General features: G+C 41.4%; 2 long non-coding RNA genes across 2 annotated transcripts; one reads left to right on the forward strand and one right to left on the reverse strand.

The window, feature by feature from the left end:
* The first annotated feature begins 1,130 nt into the window (after nt 1-1,130).
* On the forward strand, nt 1,131-8,897 carry LOC127010468 (uncharacterized). The gene is made up of 4 exons (XR_007763216.1): nt 1,131-1,450; nt 1,578-1,697; nt 7,614-7,686; nt 8,715-8,897. It is a non-coding gene; the product is annotated as an uncharacterized LOC127010468 (long non-coding RNA).
* On the reverse strand, nt 8,678-24,366 carry LOC127010469 (uncharacterized). The gene is made up of 3 exons (XR_007763217.1): nt 24,202-24,366; nt 18,236-18,522; nt 8,678-8,819 (listed from the first exon to the last, which is right to left on the reverse strand). It is a non-coding gene; the product is annotated as an uncharacterized LOC127010469 (long non-coding RNA).
* Between the last annotated feature and the right edge of the window lie 3,056 nt (nt 24,367-27,422).

Here is a 27,422-nt window from a genome sequence, read left to right on the forward strand (position 1 = left end):
CAGTAATATTAGAGCGCTGCTCTATTCTCCACCTCAGCAATTAAATGTTCACAACATCATTCCTACTTTTCCAGTAGAAAAAAAAAAATCAGTAAAACATCTGCCGCTCCTCCAGTCAGTCGAGTATTAAAGCGAAGTGTAGTGTTTGTGGTGCTCACCACAAGCGCCCGTGTGCGGGCTCCGATATCAAACAACGGTATCTATCGCTGGCCACGGTGGCGCGGCGGTGAAAATGGACTCGCTGCATGACCATTCATTCACCACTTTTCAGTGCGGCCTCCCATAGAAACGTGCGTGTTCTATTCTGACTATTTTTATGTGGTCGCCACTCGCCACCAAAAAGTCTAGCGTGCGGCCAGCCATTTTTTGACAATAGGATTTGTATGTAATTATCTGATGCCTAATGTTTGACTTTTTTTTTTTATATAAACTAGTTGACAAGATATTTTTTATCATACTACGTTTCAATGGTGGTTGTAGTGGTAGTATCATCATCATCATCAGTAGTAGTAGTAGTAGTAGTAGTAGTAGTAGTAGTTGTAGAAGTAGTAGTAGTTGTACTTCTCCCTCTTCACTGTCATTAGAGTCTGGTTCGTGTTCATTGTTGGTCGCGAGTTTCGTCTTTGCTCTGCTTCTTTTATCGCTTTGTGGGATGTCTCTAAAAGGTCCAGCGTGACTCCTCACATATTCTCTTACATCATCTAAAGCAAGCAAAGGGTTAGTAGGCCACAGACAGAATGGAACTGCTGATTACAGGCAAAATCGAGCAGACAAGCCAGTAGTTAGTTACTATAGTATGGGAGGAGTTCTCATAGTTTATCCTTGTTTATTCGAAGTTTCGAACTCTGCGGCTCGTCTGAAGCAGCAGTATGAGTTCACTTTACTTATTAATTGTGTGTGTGTGTGTGTTGCAGGCGTTGTCCCGGTGTGGTGTCGTCAGACATTCCGTATCATGAGGCATCCCATCCTGAATGCATAAGGCCTACATGAATTTCGACACGATACCATGTCTCTTGTCGACTGCTTGTCGGGATGTGTCCCACCCAAGTTTATTTGCATTATTATAAAAGCAAATGATGACGTATGTATGTATATAACAAGGATATCAACAATCACTTCTTCTTCTTGTGACCTGTTCCAATTTGCATCGCTTTTTAGGTCCTCCTTGGTACATTTTTATACTTAGATGCTGCATTCAGTGATAGTAAAGATTGGGTACCGCGATGCAAAGTTCAGGATGGGATGTCTCACGACCAAGGATGGCAGAGGACTCCACACCGGGCTGCTTCAAAATAGCCGCCACAGCAGAATGATTGGTGCAACCATAGAAGTTATTTGTTCTGTCAATCCCGTATTTCCGCCGCTCTTGCCGGGGACACCTGGCGCGGCGGGCGCTCCAACAACACTTATCGTAGTGGAGTAATCTCAGCATGACTTTCGCCGTTGTCTGGTTAGTATTTTTGTCAGAATTATTTTATCTTCTCGACGTTTATCCTCCGCTTTCATTTGCTAAGAGTGCAGCAGGGCGGGGGTGAGGAGTGTCTCCTAGTGTGCAGACCAAGGTTCCTCTTTTGTAGGTTTGTGTCCAAACGAAGCATACCTACCTTGCAGTCAATGGTCCAGTCCAGACATAGCCAAGGAGAGTGATTGAGGAGTGCACGGTGAAGGAATATTCTCGTCCTGAAGGAGTTTGTGTGGTGAGTATACAGGTGGTTCTCAGTGATTTTGTTGCCCAGTGCTGGAAGGTTATAAATGCAGTTCAAATTTTTGTGTACAGGATGCCGCTGTTGTGGTGGCGATGGTTGGGTGAAGACTTATTTTTCTTACCTCCCCCTACCTCGTTCTTACCCTGATCCTAATCACAGTGTAAGGAGACTCCTTACACTGTCATCCTAATCTTACCAAACCTAACATCACCGTACTGGAGTGTGGCTTCGCCCCACTCGACCACCGCATTTAGCTTATTAACCCTCTCCACTGGAAATTATTATTATTGGTAGGATAAGCTCTATCAAAAATATTGCCATCTGAACAAGTCTATTAACTATGAATAACAATGAAATGCGAAAATAGACTTAACTGTTGACGTCGATTAGCCCAAAGCGTACCGCAGCCCCCCGCCCTCCCCATCCACCCCGCGAATCACCGGTGGTGCGAAAATCAAAAACGAGTGTTTACGCTCTTTCGTGCGGGTGGCCTCGTCTCCTCGAATTCCTTTAGGATCATTAAACGACAGGAACATAAAATAAAATATCCTACTCCCGTATGGGGGGCTACTCCGGCGCCCATGGCGGTGCTTTTTCAGGTAAATGTATAGTTTTGCTCCGCCACCACAGATTACTATAATTATTGCATTTCATATTTCCTACTTTATTTCATAGTTAAGGGACGAAATTACATATCCTCTTGTAATGATATCAAGGCTGAAATGTTTAAAAGCTGTTATTTTATATTAAAAACATCAATACAGCGTGCTAGCTATTAAATTGTGGCTTGTAGGGAGTGGTCATCCCCTGTAAGGAGGGCACCATCCTGAACGTTGTTGTTTGGTGAGTTGAGTAATTATGACTAAATTTCGTTTACGCAGCGTGTTACCGGATTACTAAACGAGTGTAAAGATACACAGCCTAAAACAGGCTGATCCATAAGTACCATAACCATTATGGCATTATTTTATTTTTTAATCAGAGTTCTAGGAGAGTGAGCATGGAAATTTTACAAAACCTAATTTATTCTCAGAAGTTAGAAAGTATTTTTTCTTGATTTATTCCTTCATCCTCATTTAAATTTCTTCTAGCTCCACTTAGCATTTCACTAAATTTACCATCAGTCTCTTCCCACTAACTTTCTCTTCAAACCACCCCTACTTGCTACCTATGTACGTACTCTCCCTTATACCCATAGGGAATAATAATAATAACTAGATGGAGTTGTATTTCATGAAAGTTTAGACATTCAGAATTAAAAGGTAGTACTAAAACACATTTCATGTGTAAAATTATCAGCAGCCAATCCTTGCACTTTTTTTTGTTTTGGCCAGTAGGCCTATATAAGCACCTCCTGTAAACATAAACTAACCTAACTTCACTATCCATGAATGTCTTTCCCTTTCTTGAATGTCTCAATCTAGTTGGCACTCACAACATGATCGCCAAGCCTGTCTCACTATTACACCACGATGCTGGAAAACCAATTCATGCTTATGTCTTTGTTGAATCTGAATTCATCCAACTTTAACCCATTACTGTGTCCTACCCCTCTTACCACCAAAACCTAACTAACATCACCCTTAAAGCCCTTTATCCATTTATAAACTTCAATAAAATCTCTTCGCACCCATCACCACCAGGGCACCAGGGTTAGCCATTAACACGCATGTTTCATTCTATGCCTCATTCTATCCTCTTTTGTCAAGTTTTTCAACCAGTAAATAATTTTTGTCATCCTTCTTGGCAGAGATTCTAACATCTTGATATGCACCAGAAGTGGGAGCATAACTGAACCTCATAATCGAGACATCTAAATAATGTTATATATAGCCGTTTATCCCGTCCACTGCGATTGGCACGGATTTGTTTTTCACTGGGAGCCTGTTAACATATATTCCCAGGTCTTTCTCTGGCTCTGTGGTGAATAGTGGAGTGTTTCCCATGTGGTATTGGTGTGCTGGATATCCCCTCCCAAGGTGCAGGACTTTACATTTTTCTTCATTGAATCGTAGCAGACACTTTTTGTTCCACTCCTGTAGCTTGGTGAGGTCTGACTGTAGGAGCTCCGCAGTCAAGGGCTTTAGTACTTCTGTTGCTTGTGCTCCTTGAAATGAAACCTGTGTGCACAATTCCTAGCCTGAATGTATTGAACCCTTAAACGGAGATCAGAGATTACTAAGACTCCAAAATCCCTTTCACACCTAGACCTGCTTAGGGCAGAGCTCTGATGTAGGGGAGTGTCATTTAATGAATAATTATATAAAGGGTTAATTATATCTGCCTACACTAAAAAATCAAAATACTACTCTTCCCTATATTAAACTCCATCTGCCACTTCCCCAATCAGTCATACATGGCTAATTCATCTTAGAGAACACCAGCATCCAGATTTGGTTTAATTACTTTACCGAGCTATGTAACATCCACAAAGTTACTAACATTACTACTGATTTCTGTTTCCAAATACCAGTGCTGGACCCTGTGGGACGACTCTAAAAACATAGCCCTCGTCAGAATTTTAGCCATTGATTTGCACTCTTTGCCTTCTGCTGCTAAGCCACTTCCTGATCTGGTTTGACATTTCCCATCTTCACCATGACCCTGCAACTTTAACAATAACTGGTGGTGAAGAACATTGTCAAATGCTTTACTAAAATCTAGATAGAACATAGTCTTCATCTCTGTATGCTACATCAATTACTTTATTATAGGGTGAGGCCTGATCTTCCCATCATGAACCTATTCTGCAAATCCTCTCCAGATAATCCTGATTAATTGCTCCTGGCTATCATCGACTTCATCTCCACAACTGATGTTAAGCTAATTGAATGACAATTCCAAGTGGCTGACCTGTTCCCCTTTTTAAAACTCGGTGTCATATTAGCTACATTCCACAGACTAGGTACAAAGCCAGAATTCACTGATGAAATAAATATTAAAGATATTTGCAAGTGGGCCACTGAGGAACTCCTTGCACTCCTTCAAGACCCATGGAAATATTTTGTTAGGACCTGGCAATTTGTTTTCTTTAACTTACCAATTTAATCCAGCACTATAAGCTTTGTGATGATCACATCCCTCAACTTGTCCTTATCCTTGACTTCATACACCTAAACTCTGCTCATAACTGTTGCATTGGCCCTTTGAGCCTGTGGTGGGTGAGAACCCGTTTTTTCTAGGAGATAGGGCTAGTGTAACTTCCGGGTCACCACAGTTTACCTTCCCCAGGTTTTCCCAGGTAGCTACCCATTTATCGCCCAGCCTGCAAAGGAGATGAACAGCTGGGTGAGCTGCATGCTGAGTGCCCGGACTGTGATTCTAACCTGGGCCTGCAGATTCATAGCTAGCCACTTTAACCACTGGACTACGAAGGTCTATTTAGTTCTTAAATTTGGCACTAACAAAGGGTTGAATTCTTTGGTTACTGTCCAAACCAAGTTAAACCTAATCTGTGATAACCATTATTTAATTCTTGCTCATTCACAAATTTCAGCACCTCATCTGTGTTAACCCACATCTACCCTCTCTGTGCAATGTAAAAATGCAAAGACTTGTGACATTAAATTTAATATGATTTCACTTAGCAGTGCACTAAGGTTTAAGGACAGACCACCTAGTCTGCACCATAGGGTCTGTGTGGTCTGAATATCTAAGTAAATCTATATGTCTATGTAAATTCACTTCAGGTATGTTTGACAAAAATTTGTCTTGCAAAAACTGACAGGAAGCTGCCACTCAATATTTCACTCACATTCTTTACTTTCATACACTTTCCCAACCCTTTTTCAGTGCCATTATATAATCCTTTCTTCTTATTTTCCTGTTTTTAAATCCATAAAACAGTTTTGGTGAAGTTTTACATTTAGTCACAATATTCTTTACAAATTTAATTTCCTTCTATGTATTTTCACTACGTAATTCATTTTTTCACTTCTTTTGATAATCTCATTTACTAATATTCTAACTGCATCTCATTTTTTCCAAGCGTTATTCTTTTTTGACATGCTCTCTTGCATCTAGCATCATGCCAAAAAAAGTGATGTCAGGGAGGGAGAAAGTAAAATCTGGTTGTAGATGTTTTATGATTTTTTTTTTTTACAGAGAAGGGAGCAACTAAAGGGCTAAAACAAAAACAAAAAGTATGTTGAGGTCAGAGCTGGCGGCATTCTGTGTGTATCTATTCATGTACCATTTAGGTTTGATTGGACAGTGTCTAGAGATTGAGTAAATATGCAGATATGCTGGAGGAGAGTGGTTTGAATTGACATAGGCTATATAACTAGTGATAATAGTATATTTAGCATCCCTTTTTTGATGTCCATTTATAACAGCAAAGTTACATACATTTTTGTCATAACCACTCCCTTGAGTGTAGCTTGTACAAGGGAACAGGTATCAAAGTAATGTCCTATGTTGAATCAGTGAAGGGTATACTTTTTAGACAAGGGTAGAGAAGACCTGTGTTGCATTTAAGGGTGGTGTAGTCTTAAAAAATTGTCCAGAGGTGGGTTTCTTTTACTAGTGTTATGTGTATCTTTTAGGTATGTATTGACTCGTTTAATTGCTCGCATTTCAAACTTTCTTCACTTGTAGGATGTTTAATGGGGTAGGGGATTTTTAAATTTTTTATAAGAGGTTCAAGCCAAGACTTACCTGACTGGAGTCTTGGGCTATTGGATGGACAACATATATCTTTTTATAATATTTCTGGGTCAGAAGGAATATGTTATAAGTGATATATCTGAGTGTTTCTGGGCAGTATTAGGAGGAAGGTGGTGACTGGGTCGATCAACACCCTCCTAAGCAGTAAAAAGAGGTAATGAGAGGAAAGAGGGTTTGAGACTGAGTCCTGCCCTAAGACTGGGTGATGGCCCAATAACCATGAATCCCATATGGGACAGGGAGTTGTTTTCTCCTTTGGAACACTAGCAGACAGAGATCTCCTTGACTCAGGGTTTTCTACTGCTGGAAGGTAGTGCTGGAGGACCTCAGTTGAATGAAACTTGGTCCAGCTTACCAGCTCCCACACTGGCACTGTTTCTATGCAGATTCCATTGCCATCTCTAAAACAACACATTGCTTTGCAGTATAGATTGTTAATTTAACCCTTTTGGCCAAGCAGCAGTCATTAAAAGTGAACTTAAGGTATTTCTTGCTGCTGCAGCTCACAGCTGACACTTAAATTGCTAATTCCATTTTTATTTTTGGGGTAATATCTTGTTGCTACAACTCTTGCTGGTAGGTGAGGTTGCTCATTAATTTTCTAGTTCAATATTTTGTCATGGTCAATCACTACTGGACAATTGGGCTGTGTATTTTTATATTTTTCTACTTATTCCTTTATTGTAATTTTTTTTTTATCTCTTACTTTCTATACCTTAAGATACTAATTTTGCAGGATAATCAGCACATCAGTGAATAGATAAATTACTCAGGCATTCCAGCATTTGGAAGCTAAGGAGGTTGTTTGATTCTGTTCCATGATCTCTCAACAGCCATGATGGCCAAGCTTGGTTCCTTGACCTATAATGGTTGTCAGGACAAGTTTTGCCCTTGTCTCTCTTAAATTAGGATCGGCACAAATTTTGTCGTTCCAGCACTTCATGGAAATTTAGTCCTTGGCCAGCCAATTCTCTCCAGTAATCACGCACTGTGTTAATACATTTCATAGGTGGTCTCCCCTTGATAGCATTTTCTCCAATCTTACTCTCATACACTTTTGAACACTTGTGAAGTGTCTAAACTATCTAGTGTATGCTATCATGCTTCACCCATTCAGATCCACAGTTCACCTACCTTGCCATCACACCCAAACCAGAACTCACACACATCCTCATTACTCACATCAAATGGCCAAACCAACTCAGATCACCACACTGCACCATTACATGTCCCTTGTTACAGGGAATGCAGAGAGCTGGGCTGATAGGAATATACTGCACAAGATAGGTGGATGGCAGGCAGAAGGCAGATGCATGTAGGTATCTTATTCATGCTCTTTGGTATTTGGGTTTGTCTATGGCAGCACTCTACAGCTTTATATGATTGCATCCCTCTGATTATAAACCTTTAAAAAACACCCAAACAATTTTTTTTTGTCTGATATAAAAATAATATTTCTATAAAATATTCACTTCATTTTTTTTATGTTCAGGCCATAAGATTCTCTCTTCAGCTCAAATTTTGCCTTTCCAACACTTGGTGGAAAGTTTATCCTTTGTCTGCCCATTCTCTCCACTCACTAGTATTAGCTTATAGTGTCATTTGTCTCAATTATCTACTGCAACAATACAGACAAAACAATTACATTTCCATTACTAGTTTTTATTTAATTTTTTTGTCAGAATACTGCTATCCATCAAATCTCTCCAACCCCAAGACATTTATCCAGCCATTCAGGTTGGAGAGCATTGGTGTAGTAGATATGCAGGGAGCAGAGGAAAGTTAACAAAATTAAATTGCATGTTGTTAGGGAGAAAGGGGAACATAAAATTATATGTATATGTAAAGCTGTTTTTTAATAATTGAGAGATAATATACTTAATATATGAAGTAAATGAATAATGAATATGAAGTTTGACCATTTATATAATTTGCATTGAATCCCTTGTATTTTAATGTGAGTGTTATCACTTTTGAGTATGAAAATTTGTGTTGGGGAACCCATGTAATTGCAACATTCTATTCTTGCACAAAAAGTGAAAGAACACAGTATTAATAGGTCTAAATTAAAAACTAATGAAGGTGCAAAACTGATGCAGTGCAAAAATCATGAATCACTCAACTAAGTCAAAAATGCTGCCTAAAGGAAGCTCTGAAAAAAAAATGGAATCTTCTCTTAAATATTTAACAATATTTGTGTCCATTTATTGATCAATCCTACAAACACTTTTACAAGAATTCCTACAAACACTTTTACAAGAATTATTTTATAGTTTATTGCTTGACATAACAGGTTGAAGGGAGATTGGTAATACTTTTATACTGGAGTCATTTTTCTTTCAGGTGTGGTGCACTGTGAACCGTGCCAGGTGTTGGAACACTCCAACAGGTAACACGTACTTGCCTGGATGGAGATGACTCCCACAGTGGAATCACACTTCAGAAGGTCTATCATAGAGAAGGGAAAATTGTAGTCAACTTTGAAAAGAACATTTCACTTTCAATAACATATAAGAAATATGTCCATTTGTGTTCTATTACATAGCATGCTACTTTATGCCTTACTTACATATTACCATTGTAGGAATTTTATACTACATTCAGTAAACTGTGAAATCCGCTTATCATAGGGAAGACTAAATGGAGGACCTTAACTAAAAGGTAGTTTTCCTCTGGAGGCTTTTTAAGTAACATTGAGAAAACTGCAAGCATCAGTCTTTTAAATTTCGAAACTCAGTTTCTCCACCTTACACAATCTTCCAAACATCCATTGTTTGTTCTTTAATAACATATTGTGTACCCTTTTTCTGCATTTAACATGCATGCTCTGTCCTTTCATCTGCAAATTTTATATAATCTCTTGCCAAATCAGGTTCCTTGAGTTGGGCACTCACTGTCTCCAATTTTTTTTCCCTATATATAATATATATATATATATATATATATATATATATATATATATATATATATATATATATATATATATATATATATATATATATATATATATATATATATATATCCACACAGCTCTCAAGACAAAAATTCTTAAACTCGATTGTCTATATCAGTATAATTTTTTTCTTGATGTCTCTTGCTTCTTAATACTTAAATATTACTTTCCTTTAATTGTTATTGATATTTTCTTGCTAACTGTATATTACCACCACTGTCTTGGTCTCAATGCACACTGTTTTCTACTGTAGTTCATCTTGAAAGCCACTCATTAATTGGGGACTCACAACATGGCTTCCGAAACAAAAGATCCTGCCTATCAAACCTATTAACCTTTTATAACGACCTCTTCACTGTTTATGACGTAACCAAATCACTGGACGTAGTCTATCTTGATTTCCAGAAAGCATTTGATAAAGTCCCACATCATAAATTACTTTACAAATTAAAGCAAATAGGTATTGACGGTCAAGTACACCAATGGATCGCGAATTGGTTGAGCAACAGACAACAAAGAGTAGTGATTGACGGATTTAACTCAGAGTGGGCGCCGGTCACTAGTGGCGTCCCTCAGGGCTCGGTTCTTGGCCCAGTGCTCTTCATTATTTACATCAACGACGTGGATGTTGGACTCAATAATCACATTAGTAAATTTGCAGACGACACAAAGATTGGTAACTTGGTTCTCACTGACGAAGACAGGCAAAGCCTCCAAGAGGATTTGCACAAAATTTCAGCTTGGTCGGATAGATGGGAGATGCCCTTTAACGTAAGCAAGTGCCAGGTCCTTCAAGTTGGAACGAGGAATAAGAAGTTCGATTACGAAATGCACGGTGTTAAACTCAAAAGCGTTCAATGCGTCAAGGACTTGGGGATCAAAATCGCATCAAACCTCAAAGTCTCACAGCAATGCATCGATGCAGCAAATAAAGCGAACAGAATGTTGGGCTTCATTAAAAGAAACTTTTTATTCAAGAATAAAGATGTAATACTCCCGCTCTACAATAGTTTAGTCAGACCCCACTTGGAATATGCGGTACAGTTCTGGTTTCCCAACCATGCAAAGGATATTGCTAAATTAGAAGGTGTTCGGCGTCAGGTAACGAAAATGATCCCTTCCTTGCGCAACAAATCCTATGAAGAAAGGCTTTCTACCCTTAACATGTTCTCTCTTGAGAAACGTCGCCTCCGAGGAAAACTGATCGAATGTTTTAAAATACTTAATGGTTTCACGAATGTAGACAGATTAACATTGTTTATGATCGATGACACTTTGCGCACGAGGAACAATGGCGTAAAACTCAAATGTAGACAAGTAAATTCAGACTGCACCAAATTTTTCTTTACCAACGTTGTTGTGTGAGAATGGAATAAGCTTTCACCGTCAGTGGTCCAGTGTAACACAATTGACTCCTTCAAAAATAAGCTTGACCGTCACTTCCTTCAACTTAATATCAACTAGAGTAGAAATGCAACGTTTAGGAGCCTTCTGATTAATGTAAAATCACTTAGGTTTAAGGACAGAACACCTAGTCTGTACCATGAGGTCTGTGTGGTCTGATTTTCTATGTAAATCTTTGTAAATCTATGTTCTCCAATTTCCTAATGCTGAGGTTACCCAGTATCTTCATTCTGTGATCCCTTAACTCTGGAACAGCCTTCCTTTGTTCGTGATTCCTCCATCCTACTACTTGAACGCTTTTAGAATTCCTCTCCATCCGAATCTGACCGGCTTCTTTAACAGTCTTCTGTTTGTGGGACTGTGGCAGGCTTTGTTTTGTTCGTCTCTTGAGCTTCCTCCTTCACTGCTGATAAAATACAAAGATTCAAGGCCAGACGTATGGTCTATTACAGGGTTTCTTTTACCATTATTTTTATTTTGATCTATCATATCACTATAAAAAAAAAAATAGTCATGTTTAGTTCTCTAGAATCTGTAATAGAAAAAAATACAATTTTATTGCTTTGTCTTTTTTTAATATTACACCTTGCTTTATATATTACTAGAGAAAACTATTGCCCCATGTATGTGTGTTTGTAGTAGATCAAAATTGTAAAACTTGTTTATGTATTATGTATTTTCTACATTTTTTTCTCATGTCTGTAAGGCAACATGTGGTAAAACAAAAATATTTTGTCAGTTGCAGCTGTCAGAGGTCCATAGGTATATGAAAAAACTGTACTGACAGTTGACATGACAAAATATTGAATGTTGTGTATTACAGAAATTACCCTCCTGACTTGAGAATAATTTGTAGAAAAAAATATATAAAAAGGTTTGTAATTTTGATGTATTGCATAAATATATGGGACAATAATGATAATGCTATTAACTTTCTCATGACACATACCATTTTAGGTAATATTAGAAAAGACAAAGCAATAGAATATGGTATGTAAAGTAATTGTAATAAAAACCCTGTAATAGACCCTATGTCTGCCCTTTAATCATTATATTTCATCTGCAATAAAGAGGCAGCTCAAGAGCCAAACAAAAAGAAGCCTGCCACAGTGCTGCTCCCATAAACGGAAGACTGTTGCAGAAGCCGTACTTACATTGATTTACATAGATATTCAGACCACACAGACCCTATGGTCCAGACTAGGTGGCTGCCCTTAAATCTAAGTAAAATTATATAAATCAATAGGAGAGGGTCAGATTCAAATGGAGAGGAATCTAATTTTAAAAGCATTTGAGTAGTAAGGAGGAGGAATTATAGACAAAGCTGTTCCAGACTCTTTAGGCATGAAAGAATGAAGAAACTGGTAAACTCTGCATTAGGAAGTTGGACAGCACAGAGATGAGCTACAATAGAAAAGTGTGTATTGAGGCATTAAGACCAAGGGAGTAACAGTTGTATGCAGTTAGCATGAAAATATCAGTGACATAAAAAGGGAAATAACTTTGTAGTTGAATTTAAAAGGTATGGGGCAGAAAGAATGGGGAAGCTGAAGTGAAAAAAAAAATCATACATTCCACTGTTGAAATTACCCTTGTGTTGGTGGAGCACCCCGCAAGAGATTAAACTCAATACATGTATATACATCTGCGATGGTGAAATAATGGAGATAAAGAATGCCTAACCTCAAGGAACCTGAATTAGCAAGAAATGAGATACAAAACTTCCAGGTTAGATTTTGTGTTAGGGACATAAATGTATGTTTAATGTTGAAATAGGGTACAGCCATATGTTATTGAAGAATAGATTCTAAATGTCTGGGAGATTGCATCAGGTGGAGAAACTGAGTTTTGGGGCATCAAATCAACAAATGGGGGCATACACCAAGGTGGCATGTAGCCTCACCCATCATATGATGCCAATCTAGGGGCTTCCTCCAAACAAGTCTCTGGGCATACCCTCATCCCATCTGAAGTACCTCATGGCAGATTCCATGACTTGCTCGATTTACAAACTTTGTTGTGTCCCTTTGGCCTCCTCCACTTACAGAAACAAAGTAATGAGCAGGGGCGAGGTCTGGGTAGCATGCCACTTGCCCATATAGTCAGAGATGGCACTAGCAGACTATTTAAGTAATAGGCCTTGATTCACTTGACAATTATAGTCTTATGGAGTAATTGCTGATTTGACACTGTCATTCAGGTGATATGATTCTTCATAGGCACACATAATTATCAAAGCCATCAATGCGCCTCTTCTAGTCCCTATTTAGTGCCAATGTCTCGAGATCACAGCTGTATAGTAAGACATGGATCATAAGCTTGGAGATCTAGATCTCAGTCCTTGCACATAGGTATCTACAATTAATTATAATTATCTACAATTGATTAAAATTGATGCCATTTACTCTCGCTAATCCACCATATGACTTTTTGACCAAATTCACCATTGTTCCACGCCAAGAACGTGAAGTGTACCGTTTCATCCATTAAGCTTTCGAACAGCTGCACCTTGATCTTGTTCAAGTTAACCTGGGATCCTAAAGGTTTTGCCTCACCGTGCAGTGCCTTGGGAGCAGTCCAGTTTCAAGCTTAGTAAGTTGACAACTGACCATATTCTAGAATTTGCATACTGCTTGAACACAGTCATGAGTTTCGACAGGGTATGCTGGCAACCTATGTTGATCTCAAGAAAGGGTTTGATTTAATGCATTGCGAGGCACTCTGGGATCTCCTGTGACTCCACAGGATTCCTTCAGGGAATGTTGATCTATTGACTGGCTTGTACACTGGGACAGAGTACTGTAAAGGGGGGAGGACGTACATGTCCTGCTTTTCCCCATGACTGCAGGAGAGTAACTGGATAGCGCCGAATTATTGATCCCCGTTTTTCGGACATGACTCCGACAATACTGCAGATAGAGGGCTAAATTGTGGATACTATATAGTTCATATGTATGTCTACTATGTCTACCTACTGGCAAAATCTAAGGAAGATTGAACCAGTACTTTTTTTTTTTTGTCCAAAATTTTTGTGCTGATTGCGCCGAGTTCCATGTAATTTACTTTGGTCTTGACTCTAAAGACCAGGAGTCCCAAGGGCTTTCCCTCCTTGTACAGTACCTTGAGTCATCACCAGAACCTTCAGTGTCTTCGCTAGTACGTATTACTGGATCATCGACAAAAATATGGTCAGTGACTGGTCTACAACTCTGCTTAGTATTCAGGCCATACAAGAACACAGCCCTGTGTTCGACAGGTCTAATGAAGGGGAGGCCTGGTAAAACTTGAATAACACCACGAGAAGTACTGGTCATACTTTTCATACATTGCACATCATACATTTTGCACTTTACCTACATTACACACAGGCACTGTACCATACATTCAGGTTCAGCAATTTAACATGAATTTAACCATTTACTTTAAGCACTTTCCTTTCATTAAAGTGTAATCAGACTTATGTATGTTCAAACACTGTACTGCATCACAGACACTATATCATCATTCAGGTTGAGCAAGTTTAACATGAATTCAACCATTTATTTTAAGCACTTTACTTTCATTACAGTGTAATCATATTTGTGTAAACTCAAACACTGGGGCCATACATATGGGCACAGTCACGAAGGCACCCTGGTTGAACTCTTGCCAGTACTGGTGCACCTTGCCTTGCAGCTGCTGGTAGGTCTTCCTCTGGTGCCTGTGGACCTTGTCCTCATCCAAGAGGCGTAGCTGTAGGCCCACCAGTCGTGCTGAAATGCCCCGAGATTTGATTTTCTCTTTTTCTCTTTCCTATTCTCCCACACGTCCTCTGCATGTATCAAAACACATGAAAAATTAATCAAGACAAGGAGAGGGTATTCGCCGGCTGCCTGGGATTGAACCCGCATCCAGCGTGACGGGAGAGCCACTCCTTACCGAGTCGGCCAAAGAGGTCCCCCACTCGCTAAGTGGGTTATGGGAGGCTCCCTTATCAGGCATAGTCGCCACACTACAGTGCTTCCTCATGTAGAAGGTTGATGAGCAAGTACATTGGAAGAGAGGCCTTGGCTGCATGGCGATTCAGCTGGGCGTGCCATCCTTCTACATCATTGTTTGTACGGATTGACTGCATAAACACACTCCATGCCTCTGGGGGCCACAGGGATGATTCAATCCATGTTGCCCTCATGTAGGCAACCAGGTCCTTCAGGGATGGAGTGGAGGCCTCTCTTCCATCCTCTCAAACATCAGGGGAATATGCTCGGGTGGCAGGAATGGTAAGGCCATCAGACGTCGGATGTAGTTGAAGGTGTCCTGGTCATGGGTGTATGCTGTCACCAGCCTTTCTGTAGTGCAGTGACTATGCCTGATGAACAAGCCTCCCATAACCCACTTGGTCAGTGGGGTACCTTTTTGGCCGACTCGGTAAGGAGTGGGTCTCCCGTCACGTTGGTCGCGGGTTCAATCCCAGGCAAACCATGCGAATACCCTCATCTTGTCTTGATTAATTTCTCGTGTGTTTCGATACACGCAGAGGACGTGTAGGAAAATAGAAAAAGAGAAAATAAACTCCCGGGGCATGACACTTCTGCCTGGACTCTTCTCCACACAGCCTATGTCCAGTGAAACAAGCAGCCCTGGATGGTGGTGTTGGGCAGCTCCTTCCAGAGGCCAGTCCAGAGACTGGCCTCAAAGTCCACCACAACTTCTTGCACTGATGGCTGGGCTGGAAGGATTTCCAGGACAGCACGGAGAACATGTCTGTGGTCATGCTAGTCCTTTCCCGACTGAGGGCAAACACAAGTGGCACCTGCTTTGTCCCCTCGTCATCCTTGACGAAGGCACGGATTGACAGCACCTGGGTAAATGGGGTGCGGACCACCTTGAATGTAGCATCTGCATACCACCTCCTAGCCCTGCCTATTAGCTGCAGCATCTGAGGTGTTGCAAAGGCTATGTGGTGTCGACACCGGCCCTCGTTGCCAACCCACACATCCTTCTGGAGAAAGTCATCGAGAATGTGGGCTGGGTTAATTTGGAAGATCCAGATCGGTGGGGTCCTTGGGCCGGGTCTTCTGCCTTCTGTAGTTGGTCTGACGAGCAAGGTTGGCAGACTTTGATATTGCTGGACAGGGAGCCTCATCAAGTCGCGGTAGCAGGACCTCGTCAACAATGCGAGCAGCTGACCTGAAGTGATTGGTGGCTTTTTTGCGGACATCAGCAACCACCTTGGCTGCCATTCATTGGTGGGAGAGATGGGTAGGAGGGTAACTTTGTTTATTTTCATTTACATATGGGGAGGGAAAGTCATATACAACAATAACATACAACAATCACATACATCATAATGAAATTGGTATCATATAGATATTGTAATCTAAATATATATGTTCCTGGTGGAATAAAGATATATGCAGCAAGCCTTACAAATTGGCTTACACAATGTAATAGTTTTTGTTCAGTAAATATTTTTAAAAGTATGATACTGTAGCCTACCTGTAAGTGTCCCTAGGGATCGACTCCAGTGCCCCACACCCTGTGCTGCCATCCGTTGCAGCTGTCACACTGGAGGGCTTCCTGGCGAGAAGTAACGTCACGTTGTCAGGCAATGCAGACATTAGCCATACTGATCACTTTGTTGTCACAGAGACTACTGAAATGGGGTACTTTTCCAGCCCCTTATATACTCACCTACCACATGTGCGTTGAGTGCGCCGAGTTCGTCCGTGCGCCGACTTCACCTGATACCAGTACGAATGCTAGGAGACCTGCTGTATGAAAGAACAGTCTGTTCATGTGTGTGGCGGGGACATTGAAAGCTTGTAAAATTTCACATACCTTGGTAGCTTAGATCAGAACAACAGCAGGTTATTATTTAAAAAAAACGGTATCGGCAATACCGGTATTTTTGTCGATACCGCACATCCCTAACTGATGCCTTTGGTAATTTGTCTATGGAGAATTACGGGATGTCACTGAAATGACAGTGTCAAACCAGCAATTACTCTGTAAGACTGATTCGAGGCATATTACCTGCACTATCCATGAGAGCCAACTCCAGCTATATGGGCATCTGTCATGTTACCCAGAAGCTGATCCAGCTCACCGATTTGTCTCTTAAGAGACAACTCTGAGTGGAGAGGGCCAAGGGGACGGCAACAGAGTTCGTGGATTGAGTAAATCAATAGATCCTGCCTTGAGGTATTTGGATGGGAAGGAGACCTGCATGGAGACTTGCCTGGAGGATGCCCCGGTTCTGCCGTCGTAGGGCGGGCGAGGCAATGTGCCCCCCAGCATAGTCTCTATTGATTGATTGATCAGAAAGATCAAAGGTTGATCTATTTTAAGGATAGTTTCAAAAGCCTTAGTTTAAGGGATTTGACCAGTCACCCTATATCCTTATATCCCATCGAGATTCCAAATTGATTTTCCCAGTGTATCTTCTGAAAGCTTCGTCTAAATTTAAACAAAAAAAATGGCCTATTTTAGAAAATCACGTTCAAATTTAAAGGTAGATTTTTAAAAAGTAAAATGAGCTATTATATATAATGGTGAGAGGGAGTAAGATGACAAATTGAAATCAAGCAAGGGAAATCTTGTTGGTGTAAGAGGAATACTCCTCTGCTTCCTCCTGTGGTGATACCTGATAATATGGCGTCAGCAAGAATTCTACCATTTTCAGGTTCATCGTCGGGTCGATGGTGGTCACAGTAATTCTGTTATCATCATCATAGGTAATGATAATTCTTCTACTATCCTAATCGTCGGTAAATATTGCAAGGTTCGGGAGGTTTGTTGTCACTATTACGAAACCTGTATTTCATGTGAATAATGTACGAGTACGTATGTGGCGTGAAATAATATTTTTGTCATTCACAAACCGTTCTTATCAGGCGGGACATGACTTGCAACTCCCCAGAAGCATACCACCAGCAACTCCCCAGAAGCTGCAATAATAACCACGTTCGGTTCGTCTTAGCGACCGATCGAATCCTGCTGTGAAGCTCCTCCACACTCATCAGTGTTACCGTATCCAGAGAGCATCACACCACCTCGCGGGTGGCTTAGGTATTTGTTTCATATACGCAACTGCACTTGTATGTAGTAAACACTGCACGGGTTAATCCTTACAACATTAACCACAACCAAGCTCAATATAACTAGTGATGCCATAACCCTTACTACATGTAGAGGCGGTGGCCGAGTGTTCAGCGTGCAGGCCCGGTGTCCTGGAGAACCAGGGTTCAACTCCCGCCCGCCACTACAAGGGGACAGTTTTCAATCATCGCCGAGTGGCTTAAAACTACCTGGATTCTGTCCTGAATGACACCTATCAAGCCGGACTCTAGCGAAACTCTCTACCTTGGAGCAAAGAGAAGTTCCGGGGGGCAGCGTGGGTCAAAGAAGATGGCGCCACTATAAACACTTGTCTGAACTATGAACGAGCTGGGGCCGTAGCCTACTGGTACAACAGGCAAAAGAATAATAATCATACCATGCAAGATAGATTAACAATAGTTATTACCTTGTCAAGCCACAGATAAAAGACATGGTGGGGGGTTCCCGTGCTCAGACCCGCTAGGAATAGTCAGCCATTCATGTTCCACTCAAAGTTTGGGATGGTGCCGACTCCCCTGGCTTGCTCCACCTGCTGCTGGTGCCATCCCTGATGGCTAGCACACCTCTGCAGTTCTCAGTGTTGGTCACCCGCAGGTTGGGGCGTTCTGCGCTTGGCGCCGCAACTGCGGGGTCATATCCGCAGGTTGGGCCAAACATCCCTGACCTTAGGTGTCTGGCTCATCAACATAATTCCTGTAAATACCTTCCGAATCAATAATAATAATAAAAATTAGAAAAAAACATGGAAAAAATTGAAAAACGAGAAACAAAAACAAATAATAAGAAAGGATAAGAAAAATGGTACGACAATTTCGTAATAGCCACGCGGAAAAAAAAACCGTCGTCGATTTGATTACCTGTAAAGTGTAAAATAACAAAGGAAACTCATTTACCATAACTGCCGCGTAATCGCCACAAGGCGCCGGGAGGTAAAACAACTCTTCCAGGCTTTTCCCACTCGTCTGCATGCATCTCCCTAGCACGGAGGTTGGGTATTTAGCCAGGGTGGAGAAATGGGACCAAGTAAAAAAATAATGGCAAGGAAAGCAGGACCATGAGGGAGGAAGAGAGAAAAAGGGAAGAGGAATGAAAGGCGGAAGAAAAGGTGGGTACGGATAACTTGCTCTTCAGGTTAAATATCAATTCATAAAATGAAAGGTTTAGAAGGGAAAGGTGGGGGCAGGATAAGGCGGAGGAGGAAAATGAGGAAAGGTGTGTGTGTGTGTGTGTCACAGTGTGTGTGTGTGTCAAGTCCGAGTTAAGTGTACTCTTACTTGTATTGAAGAATTTCCACTGCAATTCTAATTAGGATAGGAAGGGGTCTGCATGAAGACCTGCCCGGAGGAACCCCCGGGGCTAGCGTCGTAGGGTGGGCAAGGTGACGCGTCCCCTGGTGTATGCCCGTCTTGATTGATAATATGGGGAATGATTTATAATACCGGAGGAGACAGGACCAGTACGAGAATGGTGTAAAAGTAGCACAAAAATAATCAGATTCAATGGATGGAAACAATAGAAGAAAATGGGAAAACTGAGGGAAACGTATATTACAAAATATAGGATTATGCAAATGGAACATTGAGAGAACACAACTCTGTGAAGAAAAAGATTAGCTACCACCACTTTCATTATTATTTCTACTCGTACTACTCGCATTGCTATTTCTACTACTAATGATAATTCTACTACTACTGTTACTACTACTGCTGCTGCTACTACTACTACTACTACTACTACTACTACTACTACTACTACTACTACTACTACTACCCCCATCACCAATACCATGAATAACTATTCAGAAGTATTACAGAAGAATTACAAGTGAGCAAAACATCGTCTCCAATGTATACGAAACAAAAACGGTTCAAAGTTTTCAGAGTGAACAAACACCTGCATTTGAGTGATTCGAGGAAGAAGGAATGTGAGAGAAAACGAAGGAAAAAAACGAGACTGAGTGACTTTAGTAGTGTGTGTGTGTGTGTGTGTGTGTGTGTGTGTGTGTGTGTGTGTGTGTGTGTGTGTGTGTGTGTAATTCACCCACGGCCTGATTACGAGCTGGGCGTAGCAAAGTACCCTCCCGACCCAAGCTAGCTCATAGTCGATATTTGGGCACTGCCGGGGCCTTCACACACCACACACCCCATCCAAGGAGGCCTCTTCACTGGGGGGGTGAGTAGGCCGTGACGTAGGCCAAGTAGTGTCGGGTCAGCTGCGGTCGGGAGAGGTCACGCTCACTGTTTTGTGTATTATTGACTCCGAAAACGGTGAAAAACTTGTAAACATTAACATTATTTGTGCCTCATACCAAGATAATACTGCCATACAAGTGCTGTGTGCCTTACTGTGAAGGAAACTTCAAAACTGGACCCAGAGTGATCGTGTTTTCCTTCCCCCAAGACAAGGAGGTGTCCGCCAAGTGGCTGCGTGCCACCAACGAAGCAACAAACAAATTAAGTAGCTACATGATATGTTCAGCATTGTGAAATAAGTATAGTTAGTACAGTCAGTAGGTATAAAATCCCTTACGGGTGTATTGAATTAAGGAAGATGAGGGTTTGTCAGTCATTATAACAGCCAATAATATAGTTTATAAAATACCCTGTGTTACACATGTATTATATATGAATATGAATATTCATTGATGTGAATATATGAATATGATCCGTTATGAGAGGAATGTGACTGATATGATTATGTATATGGTATGACTAATTACTGATGAATATAGTATGAACATGATGTGATTCTTTAGATATGCTATGCATAATATATGTGAAAAAAAAATAACATGATGTAATTATATGAATATAAACATTAAACATGGATATGAATAAAGATGCAAAAGATATGAATATATGATATGAATAAAATATGCTTATATGAGATGAATGAGAAATGAATATAAATAACTAATATATATATATATATATATATATATATATATATATATATATATATATATATATATATATATATATATATATATATATATATATATATATATATATATATATATATATATATATATATATATATATATATATATATATATATATATATATATATATATATACCATGTTACTGAGATGTGATAGGCTGTTATGAATATGAATGTGATGTGATTATAATGAGTATTTGATACGGCTTGGATACGATGAAAAACATATTATCTGATGTGAACATGAATGTGTTATATTGAGTATATATGAATTTGAATATCATACGATATATATGGTATCTATATATAAATGATATATGAATATTACAACCGGTTTCAATAAACGCCAAAGCCTTGTTTCGTGGCAAGTATACGTATCATTATACGTTTTTTTTTTTTTTTTTTTTTAAGCTAAGGAGACAGCTCAAGGGCGTAAATAAAAAAAAAAAAAAAAAAAAAGCCCGCTACTCACTGCTCCCGAACAGAGGTCAAAGGAGTGTCCAAAACGAGAGGTCAATTTCGGGAGGAGAGGTGTCCTGATACCCTCCTCTTGAAAGAGTTCAAGTCGTAGGCAGGAGGAAATACAGATGAAGGAAGATTGTTCCAGAGTTTACCAGCGTGAAGGATGAAGGAGTGAAGATGCTGGTTGACTCTTGCATAAGGGGTTTGGACAGTATAGGCCTATAGGGATTAGCATGAGTAGAAAGTCGTGTGCAGCGGGGCCGCGGGAGGAGGGGAGGCATGCAGTTAGCAAGTTCAGAAGAGCAGTCAGCATGAAAATATCGATAGAAGATAGAAAGAGAGGCAACATGGTGGCGGAATTTGAGAGGTAAAAGACTATCAGTATGAGGAGGAGAGCTGATGAGACGAAGAGCCTTTGACTCCACTCTGTCAAGGAGAGCTGTGTGAGTGGACCCCCCCCAGCACATGAGATGCGTACTCCATACGAGGGCGGACAAGGCCCCTGTAAATGGATAGCAACTGTGCGGGGGAGAAGAACTGGCGGAGACGGTACAGAACGCCCTGCCTCGAGGAAGCTGATTTAGTAAGAGATGAGATATGAAGTTTCCAGTTGAGATTTTGAGTTAAGGAAAGACCGAGGATGTTTAGTGTTGAGGAAGGTGATAGCTGTGTGTGTGTGTGTCTTAGACACGAATTATACTGTACCATTATACGGTGTGTGTGTGTGTGTGTGTGTGTGTGTGTGTGTGTGTGTGTGTGTGTGTGTGTGTGTGTGTCTTACACACGAATTATACTGTACCATTATACGGTGTGTGTGTGTGTGTGTGTGTGTGTGTGTGTGTGTGTGTGTGTGTGTGTCTTACACACGAATTATACTGTACCATTATACGGTGTGTGTGTGTGTGTGTGTGTGTGTGTGTGTGTGTGTGTGTGTGTGTGTGTGTGTGTGTGTGTGTGTTACACTTGTATATGTATATTCCTTGACCCATCAAGAAGCTCATATGTCTTGACATTATGTTCTTTAACGTTCAAGACTTCGCTGACAAGTTTCAGTTGATGTTTATGTATCATTATCACTATTATGCATAATTAATGAATAAAGTATTTGTTCAGCATACTCCTATACAATATGTTAAATAACAGTTTGTTTGCAGTCAGTTACCTTTTCATTATGTATGTTAACACAAGTAATAATACTAATAAACAAACAAACAACAGAAGGAAAACAGTGAGGTTGAGGCCTGACAGCAGCCCAGGCTGACCTGACCGCTATCCCTACCCGACTGACGTCACTGAGGGAGTGAAGAGGCCTCCGTCTAGATGGCCTTGCCCCATCCCCCTTGTTCGAGGGAGGACAGTAACCGCTCCTCTGTCAGTTGTTTTTTTTTTTTTTTTTTTTTTTTTTTTTTTTACATTGCAGCCTATTGCGCCGGTAGGCTTCTTCCCGGTGGATCCTGATGGTCGGTCCAAGGCTTCTTTCCGGTAGGTCCTGATGGTCGGCCCAGCCCGTTCTGGCGCAGGCGAGTGTTTTACAGGCGCCATCTGTTCTCTGGCAGGGCGAGTGTTACAGTGGCGCCATCTTGCATTGGCTCATGCTGCCCTCCCAGAGCTCATCTTTGATCCTAGAATCTAGAGTCCGGGTTGATAGGTGGTCTTCTGGACAGCATGTGGGTAGTTTTAAGCCACTCGGCGGCGGCTGAAAAATCCCAGCTTGGTGGCACCGGGCGGGGATTGAACTCGTGTCCTCCTGAACACGAGGCCGTTACTTTGACGACTCAGCCACTCTGGGAATAATCCCAGACCTGAGCAGGGCTCGAACCTCCGCCTGCCAGACCGTGAAGCCTGGCAGCGCAGAGTTCTACACTGAGCTACTGGAGCGGTGTTTTTTTTTTTTTTTTTTTTTTTGACAACAAAGGAGGCAGCTCAAGGGCACACACAAAAAGAAAACAATAATAAAAAAAAAAGCCCGCTACTCGCTGCTCCCAAAAAAGAATGTGTGTGTGTGTGTGTGTAATTCACCTCTTGGTCTGCTGCGGGTCTCTCGAGACAGCCAGCCGTTCCCCTACGGAAGAGCACAGAGCTCATAGTACCGATCTTTGGGTAGGACTGAGACCACTCACACACAACACCCCGCGACAACGAGGTCACAACTCCTCGCCTGACGTCGCGTACCTACTCACTGCTAGGTGAACAGGGGCTACACGTGAAAGAAGATAAGCCCAACTTATCTTCACCCTGCCGGGGAATCGAACCCCGGTCCTTCTGGTTGTGAAGCAGACGCTCTATCCATTGAGCTACCGTGTGTGTGTGTGTGTGTGTGTAATAAACGAAGATAAGAGATATAAAAGGAGTTAAGAGGGTAAATCAGGCAAGGTATGAACGAGTACTTCACCGACGTATCCTAGTCAATGAAAGAGTAGGAATGATAAAATGGGAGGAAATAAAATAAAGAGACATTACGTAATGAAACAGACAACTTCCACCCTACTTTTGACAAATTTCTTGCTGCCATCCTCGCTTTTACCTCCCTGCTCAGTCACCACCTTACTTATCTACCAACTATACTAACTTTTTTTTTCTGGTTTCTGCATCCCGCGACTTCCCTGTTTTTTTCCTGTTTTTCATTCTGAGCATATACTCCTAAGATAATCAGCCCCCACACTCCATACACCTCTACAACCCTAAACACAATCTAATTACAATACGTATACTCAGATAGACAGCGGTCATTAGGTTAGCAGACCCAAAGACCAAAAACCTTCCCATTGCACGCCTTGTCAGCAGCCCTCTACTCCTAACCCCCGCCACCACCTAATCACTACAGGTAAACTCAAACAAATCTGGGTGATGAGGCCGGCAGGTGGTCCCCCCACACAAACTTAAACCAGTCTGCCACTACACCATAAATTACTACAGGTAAACAACAAAGGTAAGGAGGCCGGTAGGGGTCCTCCCGAAGATGGCTTTACCATTGAGAACATGCAGCGTGGCAGAGGTGGCGTTGAGGTTGTTGGCAACGCAACTGTACACACCGTTGTCCTCCACGCGGGCCCAGGTAATTAGCAGGTAACTGATGGTGGTGGGGCCTTTCTCGACGATTATGGACACCCCCCCGCGACTGCTGCTGTAGCTTATATTCTGTGGAGGGTGATGGAGAAAGGTGATTACTTATTGATTGTATGTGTGTAATTCAACACGGCCTGATCACACGTTAGGCTCGTTATCGCCACCGGAAGCGATGCTACGCTTCGCACTCTTATGTTGCCTAGACACGCCCAAGATGCTTGGTATACGAGTGGTCACACTGGAAACGATGTCAGGTATGTTTGAGATGTTCCACCCAACAGTTGTCTTTTTTTTACATTTCGTCCGATGCCGCCGGTAGGCTTTCTTGAATAACCCTGGTGGTCGGCCCCAGCGCTTTGTGGCACAGGTAAAGCCCCGTTCACACTGTGCCGACTCTGGGCCACGACAACCCAGCGACTCGGGGTGTGCGATGTCTTAGGTGTTAGATTTTGATGTGAAAGGGTTGCACATTGTCGGGAAGAGGTCTAGAAACGATCGCCGGATGCTGATTCAGCATAGTGAAAGGGGCCTAAAAGTCGCTGGATTGTCGTGGCCCAGAGTCGGCACAGTGTGAACGGGGCTTAATGGTTTATAGTGGCGCTATCTTGCTTGGCTTATGCTATTATACCTAAGCAGCTGGAATAATACAAAATATACTTATCTAACCTTGCTCCTTGGAGACCCATGGCATCAAAACTAATCTTTGTTGGTCAACAAATAACTCCTAATTCGATGAAAAACTTTAAATTGATGTTCGATAATACTAAGTGAGTCAAAGTTAATTTTCATTTATCATATCAGCTTTGTAATAATAGCTCGTTTGAGGCAATGAAAAGCTTCAAGGAACCAGGAAGCAATTATTGTCAATATAGTGACAAAATGAGGAGTAATTAGATAATACACTAGACTTTATCAGGACTTTCAAGTGACATTGAGTATTCACATCACCAGTCATTAACTAAAACCAGAGTTACTCAAGCTAGCAAATAGTTAGCTAGTGCCTGTTTCAGTCATAATACATATATATATATATATATATATATATATATATATATATATATATATATATATATATATATATATATATATATATATATATATATATATATATATCATTTTCACTAGCCGGTTACTTGCCACGATCTCGACGGTTCCTGCCACCTCGTTAAGATGATTCACGAGCTGCATGATCAGCGCAAGGAGACAAACTGACGGCTGGAGTAGGTAGGAAGACACCTACCGAACGGGCGCAAGCCACTCCCGGTGAGGTATATATGGGAGGTGAGAAGGGAGCTGAAACCCTCCAAAGACCCTTCCCATGTCCTCACTAACCGTTTCCCTATTGTCTCACCAACACCGGAGAGTAGTTCAGCATGCTCTCTAAAGACAGATCCTCTCTTTATCCACACCACACTACATTCACACAACATATACACCTTTTCCCAAATTTAAATTTCAAAATGGCGCACATACACCAAGCCTCGGAGTCCCCGCCTGGGGGGGGACCACAAATTACCCCAGGGAGGACTCCCCTTCTGGCTGCCGACCCGAGAGGTGTCTTGATAACTTCTCGAACCTCTTTCTTCTCAATTTCTGCAACATTCGCGGTCTTCGCTCTAATTTTCATTCTGTGGAACATCATCTCTCCTCCTCTAAACCTCACCTTCTCTTCCTTACCGAAACACAGGTTTCTGAGGCTACTGACAGCAATCTCTACTCTGTTCCCTCCTACTATCTCTATCCTAAATTTCAATCCAAAGCTGGATGTTGCGCCTACGTGCGCAACGACATCACTTGCTCTCGTGCCCACAGCCTTGACTCTTCTGAATTTTCCACCATCTGGCTAAGACTTCATTGTCATTCTATTACTAAATATATCTGTGCTGTTTATCTCTCACCTAACTCTACCAACTATGTAAAATTCTTTGACTATTTGAATTCTAAAGTGAAGCACATCTTGACCCACTCTCCCTTCGCTGAAATCTCCATCCTAGGAGATTTATTCTGTCAAACTGTTCTCTCCGTTGGGCTCCTCCGATCACAATCTTATTTCTGCATCCTGTCCTATCGCTCCTGTACACCCTCTGGACCCACCGAAGAGGCGATGCTTCTGGCATTTTGCTTCAGCTCGGTGGGACGACCTGAGGATGTACTTCCGATTCCCGTGGAATGATTATTGCTTCCAGGATAGAGACCCCTCTGTGTGTGCTCAGCGCATCACAGAGGTGATTGTCTCTGGAATGGAGGCATACATTCCTCGTTCTTTCTCTACTCCTCACGCTAAAAAGCCTTGGTTTAATCACGCTTGTTCTCGTGCTGTCAATGATAGAGAGGTAGCTCACAAAAGGTACCAGAGCCTTCAAACTAATGCTAATTATGAACTTTACATTTCTGCCCGAAATCATGCCAAATCTATTCTCCGACTAACCAAAAATTCTTTCATTAATAGAAAATGTCAAAACCTTGCTTTCTCTAACTCTTCCCGTGACTTCTGGCATCTAACCAAAAACATCTCCTCCAACTTTTTGCACCTTTCTCCCATCGGGGCAGCCAGACTCGGAAGGCTCCTCAACGAAGCAGTGCGTGTCATCCGAACAAAAAACGAGTCACGGCCACGTCCCTCCACCCCACCCGTGTAAATAAACGCCGTGCATCGCAACAAACCCGTAACCGTGATCCCGCAAGTACCACCACCTCTATTACTAAGCCTCTAGATAACTTAAAAATCCTTAGTTTCAATGCGCGTAGCCTAAGAAACAAATTTGATGAACTGAGATGTCTTGCTTTAACAGAAAATTTTGACATAATTGCTATAACCGAAACATTTATCGACACCACAAATATTGATTTAAGTTCCGAATACAACATAGATGGCTACAGACTCTTCAACAAAGATCGTGTAAACCGTAGAGGCGGTGGCGTCGCCCTTTATGTCAAAAGCTATTTGCAACCCACTGACAAAACACCGGGAAACAGTAACGTTGAACATTTGTGCGTGCGAGTAAACATTGCAAAAGTCAACTTAAATATATCTGTCACCTACAGACCTCCCGGGCAATCACTCGATGACGACCTTGAAATGTACAGCGTCTTAAGGCAGTCACTTAATAACAGCGACTCACTG

The sequence above is a fragment of the Eriocheir sinensis genome, chromosome 43 (assembly GCF_024679095.1).
Source record: "Eriocheir sinensis breed Jianghai 21 chromosome 43, ASM2467909v1, whole genome shotgun sequence".
Lineage (NCBI taxonomy): Eukaryota > Metazoa > Arthropoda > Malacostraca > Decapoda > Varunidae > Eriocheir > Eriocheir sinensis.